This window comes from Callospermophilus lateralis, chromosome 3 (assembly GCF_048772815.1).
Source record: "Callospermophilus lateralis isolate mCalLat2 chromosome 3, mCalLat2.hap1, whole genome shotgun sequence".
NCBI classification, from domain to species: domain Eukaryota; kingdom Metazoa; phylum Chordata; class Mammalia; order Rodentia; family Sciuridae; genus Callospermophilus; species Callospermophilus lateralis.
Genome location: NC_135307.1, coordinates 105,951,169 through 105,958,369, shown reverse-complemented (window position 1 = coordinate 105,958,369; position 7,201 = coordinate 105,951,169). Strand labels below are relative to the sequence as shown.

Genomic DNA, 7,201 nt, shown 5'->3' with positions numbered 1-7,201 from the left:
TGTGTAGCTCTCATATTATATTCAAAGTATACACATTTGTAGTGATTTTTTTTCTGTTCTTAAAAGTTTAGGAAACTTGGGGCTGGTAGCCTCTCGCATGGGCACTGGGTTTGTTCCTTAACACCACAGAAAAATAAATAAATAAAAATATTGGGTCCATCAACAACTAAAAACAATATTTAAAAAAATTATAGAGAAAAATTTAGGAAACTCATCACTAAGAGTAACTTAAATTAGAAAATGAATTCATCAAAGTAGCAGTATATAAAATTAATATCCATAAATCAATTGTGTTCCTATGTACCAATGATGAATCAGCTGAAAGAGAAACTAGGAAAACTATCCCATTCACAATAGCCTAAAAAAAAAAAAAGACAGAAAGAAAGAAAGAAAGAAAAAGAAAAAAGAAAAGAAAAGAAAAGAAACTTTGGGAATCAATCTAGCAAAAGAGGTGAAAGACTTCTACATTGACAACTATAGAACATTAAGGAAAAACACTGAAGAAGACCTTAGAAGATAAAAAGATCTCCCATGTTCTTAGATAGGCAAAATTAATATTGTCAAAATGGCCATATTACCAAAAGTGGCATACAGATTTACTGCAATTCCTATTAAAATTCCAATGATATTCTTCATCGAAATAGAAAAAGTAGTCATTAAATTCATTTGATGGTTTACTCAGCTTTTTTGCTATGACTAAAGGATCTGAGCACAATGGTATATTACTCAGTCATAAAGAAGAATGAAATTATGGCATTTGCTAGTAAATGAATGGAAATGGAGACTATCATTCTAAATGAAATAAACCAATCCCAAGAAGCCAAAGGCTGAATGTTCTCTCTGATATATGGATACAACCCACAATAAGCGGGAGGGGAGGGAAGAATAGAAGTTTATTGGATTAGACAGAGGGGAATGAAAGGAAGAGAGCGGATATAGAAATAGGAAAGACTGTAGAATGAATCAGACATAACTTTCCTATGTTCATATATGAATACATGACCAGTGAAACTTCACATCATGTACAACTTCAAGAATGGGATCCTAATTAGAATAAGTTATACTCCATGTGTGTATAATATATCAAAACATTCTCCACTGTCATGTATACCTAAAAGAACAAATAAAAAAATAAAAAAGAAATATTAAAACAACAAAAAGTAACTTATGTGAGGGATTTTCAGAGGTATAACTATTTAAAACATTTTACCTTTTATTGTTATTCACATTTTATCTTGCACCAGTTTTGGTAATTTTTTCCAGAATGTTAACAATTTCATTGATGTTTTAAAATATAACAAAATAACAGTACACGTTCATTCTTATAATCTGTATATCTGTCACCGTAGATCCTTCATTTTAAAAAGTTTAATGATTCCCCCCCTAATTTTTGATGCCATAAATCTTGTTTATAATTTTAAAAATAGCTTGTATATAATTTCATGGCTTTTCAATTTTAATTCTAAAACCAGCTACTAGAATTATTTCATAATTTTACTCTGCAAACGTGAAAGCCACACAATACAAATATAAGAATATAGACAGTGGAATTATTAAACAAAATTAGTAATCTGATATCAGTCTTATCTTTCCTTCGTTGATGATCATTTTCTCCTGTCTGAATAACTAGATTTGCCCTTGGAGTTTATATTTCCTCTGATTACACCTAAGTCAAGTTTTTCAACAAGAATCCTGTTTTAATTCAATTGGTTCTTGAAATAGTCAAGTATTTCTAAGAAAAATTTTCTTATCTTCTTTTTTAAACCTTCTGGCTCCTTTTTATAATTTAGCTTTTGGTTTTCCCCATGCTTCATTTGCCATTATTTAAAGAGTCTAATAATATTCCTTTCTATTAAAAAAAAAAGCCTCCTTCCACCAGCCAGTGCCCCTCACTACATTTTCTACTTCCCAGAGGCAGCTATGTCTTTGCCTTTTAGTTCTTTAACCCCATGTTTCTCCATAGCTTGCTTATTTTATTACTTGCTGAGTTTTTCGTGTTTGCCTCATGGGTGTCCTTCCCATTGTGGAAGTTGTTCCATCGCTCGTCCTTATCTCTTCCACTCATACATACTTCCTAGTCCTGCCCTCCCAATTTAATATACTAATATTTGATTAGATTTGCCTCATGATGAGAGATATTATTCAAAATACTGAACAAAATATTCATAAGCATCAACCAGACAGGATCCTCTAAGACTCTTCTTAGGCCAGTCATGAATCCTTTAGTTGCTCAGTTGTGAGTAGGTCCAAGGGTTCCTGGGGAAGAGTTGAGGATGCCAGGGGCTCAGGGCAGCATATTTTCACCAGTCAGTAATATTTTAATACCAATTTGTACGTTCTGATTAGAAGCCTGGTTATAATTAGAAAACTCTTCATAGCCAGTCATCTACCATATAATTTTTATTCTTGAGGTACATTTTGTTTTCCTTAGAGCCAATAATTAATTACCTTATTCATTCATTTGCTTAGTTTTCTATGTGTATAATCCCAACCTAACTCCAAACTATACTAGTAGTTTTTTATAATTCCTTTAATTTTTGTATTACTCAGTGTGGAGTAAGTTAAGCTATTATAACAAACACCAACCTACTAGAAGATCTAATAACAAAGGCTTGTTCTTCCTCACTGTATGAGGGCACTGTTCCATGTCTCCTTATCACAGAACCTGAGCTGATGGACCTCTACCTTGCTGCTGAGGTCTGGGGAAGGGGAAAGTGGTGAATCAGACGCTCTTTCTTAAGGAATTCCACTCACACTATTAGCAAAAGTCATATTACAGTATCTAGTTTCAAGAGGCAGAAAAGTTCAATATTGCTATGAGCCCAGAAGAAGGAGAACAAAATATCTGATAGGCAGTGCTATGAGCTACCACAATTATGTTCAGCAAATTGAGTGCTTTATCCATTGCACCTTCCATTTTGGAGTCTTCTGGTCAGTTCCAACCTGGACTGGCTGTTCAACACGACTACTACAAAGCTGTTGTCTTGGAGTCTCCTATCAAGCACTTCTACTCTGGGGATTTAAAAGTCTCTCTTTTGTATTGAATCCCTGTTTTCTTAATCTCATTTTCTCTCTTATTTTTTTTCCTTTATTCTGAGTGAGTACATCATCTAGTAGCTGCCTGAGATAGAATACACAGAAGTACAATTTTTGAAGACCTTTGTTGTCTGAAAATATCTTTATTATCTTTAGTGTTCAGTTGGAAGTTTGGCTGGGTATGGAATTACAGGTTGGAAAGGCATTACTTCATTGCCTTCTACCTTATGGTGTCTCTGTTGAGAATTCTATTTTCATTTCAATCTCTATAATTTTCTCTTCATAAATACATAGAATTTTCCCTTTTCTACAGTGTTTTGAAATTTTACTATGATGGATCTTGGTATTGGTTTATTCTTATTGATAGTCCCAGTTGGCATAACAGTCAAGAAACAAATGTCCTTCAATTCTAAGAAATTTTGAATCTATTTGTGTTCACTATTTTCAATATTTTTCCCCCTCAAAAGTCTCTTTATAAAACCACCTTTAATCAAATATTTTATCTCCTGGACTGGTTTTCTGATTTTCAAATGTTTTATTTTCAAACTCTTGATCTTATAGCTGTATTATTTGTGAAATTTCCTCAACTTTATATTTCATCCTTTTCTTCATTGTTATTTTAGTGGGGATCTAGGGTTACTAAACGCATGTGTTCAAACTTCTTTTTTTTTTTAAAAAAAATCTGATTATTACTACTTTTCTATTTTTTTCTGTTAACTTTTTGTATAAAATAATTAAATCTACTAAGATACTTTACTTGCTACTTTTATGTTCTCTACATTTTGCTTTTATTTATGAAAGAATTTTATAGCCAGTCTTTTAAATTATTCCTTTTCTCTTTTTTGCTATTCATTTATTCAATTCATATTAAAAAGTGTGATTTAAAACATTTCCAAGAAACCTTTTTGTATCATCCCATAACTGTTTGTATTTTCCACTTGCTACATTTGTTCTTATTTTACTGAATACATAGACATATATTCTATAAGTGTGACATGTTATTTCCTGAATTCATTGTATTTCAATGAGTACTATTTGTGTAGAAATTTTCAGGTTGGTTCACCTCCTTTAAATTGCTGGCCTCTTCAATTATTCCAATTATTTTGTTATTGTCTCATTTTATTACTGAAAGTTTTTATAAGTGAAAGTGTCATTTTTATAGCTCATTCAGAATTGGCAGCTGCTGTAGATTTCACCAAGAATTACAGTACATAAACTCTGTGTGTGTTCACGTGTGTGAAGTGTTGCTCTGTTTTCTCCCCTGGGCTTCTCCAAGGACTAATACGTTTCATCTCTTCATTCGCTTCCTCCAGATTTTAGGGGTGTTTCTCAGGTTTGGTTTCTGCTTCATTAAGCAAAAGGCTGTTACTATTTGGCCACTGAAGTTTTATTTTGGAGTGGTCTGTTTTGCTTCAATAAAAGTCATGTCCATTGGTATCTTATTGAGGAGCAGTTGTTTCTTCTAATATGGCTGTGGTTTGAGATAAAATCCATTTCAGACACAGTTTTACTCTGATGCTGCAGGAATTAGCTCTTACTAAATCTCGCTGGATATTTTCACCAGCTTCTCTTGATTTAATTCATTTTGTATTTGTTCATTCTCAAGTCAGGAGAAATGTCAGTCAGACAGGAAGTGAAGATTTCCATCAGTTCCTTCTAGTTCTACCTAAGCACTGTTCATTCCTACCTCATGGAAAGAATTATATGTTCGTATTTACCTCATACAATCACCTCTTGGTGACCATTTCCCCATGAGAGAGCTGACTACAACCTATGTGACTTGCCCAACTGACCCCATATCCAGTGTGGACTACACAGGTAACATAGAGTGACCACCTCTCAATCACAGTGTGACTCCGTAGAACTCTGGCCTGTTTGCTTTAACAAGAGCTTCCTAAGGGCAATTTGCTTGGATAGTGTCCTGGACCCCAATAAAGTCTTCAGCCCATAGGCTTTCCCCTCTTTCTCATTCTCAGCTTGCTACTGCAGTGTGTGTCCCAGAGAACAATTGCCTTCTGTTGGGATCTGTAAGCAATAAAACTGTATTTGTCATTTAAAAAAAAAATGTATGTTCTACTCCAAGTTCCTCCAGTCCTCTATGCAAGTACAGCCCCATAGAAATTTCTGAGATGATACTGTACCATGATGCTACTATATCTGCTTTGTCCAATAGAGTAGCCATTTGCCCCATGTGACTCTTCATTTTTCATGTCATTAGTTTATTTACAGAAATATCTGGAAGGCTACATGAGTTCAAGAGTATGACACATTTTTTTTTCAGAGATTATACCTCTTAAAACTTCTTCATATCTGTTAAAAGGATGAATGAAAATATTATTTCTTAAGCAGTTGGTGTTTTACTATAAAGGAAGGTGCAACAACCCCAGATTCAAAATTCAGGGTTATCATAATCAATAACTAACACTTGTTTTCCAAAGAAAATGACAAATTGTTCTCAGGGGCCCTCCTCCTAGTGACCCCAACAGACCACAGAATTTGTGAATCTTCCAATGTTCTATCCCAATATGGTACTGTTGGAAGCTCTGTGAAATGCACAGAGACTGAAGGTGAGAGAAATGGCCACACCACACCAAGTTCTTCTTTTCTCCATGTGTGGCCTTCTTAAGTACTTGAAATGTGACTAATATGACTGAGGACATTAATTTTAAATTAAATTAAATTTTAATTCATATAAATTTAAATTCAAATAGCCACATGTAGCTAATGGCTACTATATTGGATGACAGAGCTCTAGGCAACTCGGGGAGTTTGGGTTGAAGAAAAAATACTCCTTGCAAGAGTAATTCTGAACTGAGATGAGAAAGGGGATGTCAGCTGCAAGTTCATGGCCTTCGAAGACCCCTGATCCACAGAAACAGAAGGAAGCTTCTGGTGAGATAGAGAGGTCTTTTGCTTGAGAAAATGTACATCCAAATATTTGAGCTTCCTGTATGAAAAGTACAGGTTCTTGGGGATAGTAACTCAGTTACATATTGGACTTGGAGGAAATAGATACATGGGACTCATAGACCTACCTCTGATTGAGCTGATTCACTTCATAATTCCCATCAGCACCTGCCTGCTGTTGTATCCTGCTTCACATTGCGCTAGGTGTATTTCACAAGGCTTAGCAGACACTGTGAGGAATATCTGGAGAAGGGGTTCCTGGTAGTTTCACTGCTTAGCCACCTTTCCAAAATCTTCCTGACTTTATTTTCAAATTTGGAGAAAAAGCAAAACGATCAGCCAGACAGATAACATGATTAATTTGATCGTCTGGGAAGTGGGAGCTTGAACATGGCATTTGCTTGAGCACTCCATTAGTCTTGATCCCATGTTAACATCTGACCCTCAATTTAATGTTAAATTTGGGGAGAAAGTAGAATAGGAGAAGGTAGAATTGGGAGATTCACAAATTCTGTGCTGGTGTTGATTTTTAGCACGTTAAAGACAGGACCACTACTATGCTACCTGCTGGGACCCTCCTATCCTATTCAGATGCCCCAGTCTAGGGTCATTGTACCTTGAATCTTGCCCCAGCAAAACCACTTCCTACCCACTTCACCCTAATCAGATTTCTTTTAAGTGGGAAAGATGAAGTCCATGATTACTTCCTCAAAACTCCGTCTACTTGGCACCGTGGCTGGGTTTCCAAACAGCTTGCAGACGTCCTGTCAATGAGTTCTGTGAAACTGGTGGCACACCAGGATGGCCTTATTTGCTTTCTGCTTTAAGCAGAAAAATTGGATTTAGAAAGCTTTTCCTAATCTGGATCTCTGCGATATATAATAAACTCCTTACATCTGTCACCATCAGCATTCTCCTTGCAGTCTTTACCTTTTATGTTTCAAAAAGGGAAGACAGGATGCCCTTTCTTTCTCTTCCTATTCAAGCCCTGTCTTGGGACAGCTAGCCCTGAGGATTAGTGACATCTTCCTGGCTGGGGTGATAGGGGACCGGAACAAATTTAGGATTGCCCTCTATACCAGCCACATTCCATCCCTATTAACTCTAAGAACCAACACTGGTTTGGAAACTTTTCAGACAGCAAAATAAAAAGTCAGGCCTAAAGCTCCCTAAACACCCGCTTTAATGATAACATTGATTATATACCAGAGGCAATGTTTTCAAAGTAGGGACTACAGTTACTTGCACTAGAGTCATC

General features: G+C 35.5%; 1 pseudogene; it reads right to left on the bottom strand.

Annotated features, from left to right (window-relative positions):
* Nucleotides 1–5,370: 5,370 nt before the first annotated feature.
* On the bottom strand, nt 5,371–5,647 carry LOC143394768 (cytochrome c oxidase subunit 7C, mitochondrial pseudogene; annotated as a pseudogene).
* Between the last annotated feature and the right edge of the window lie 1,554 nt (nt 5,648–7,201).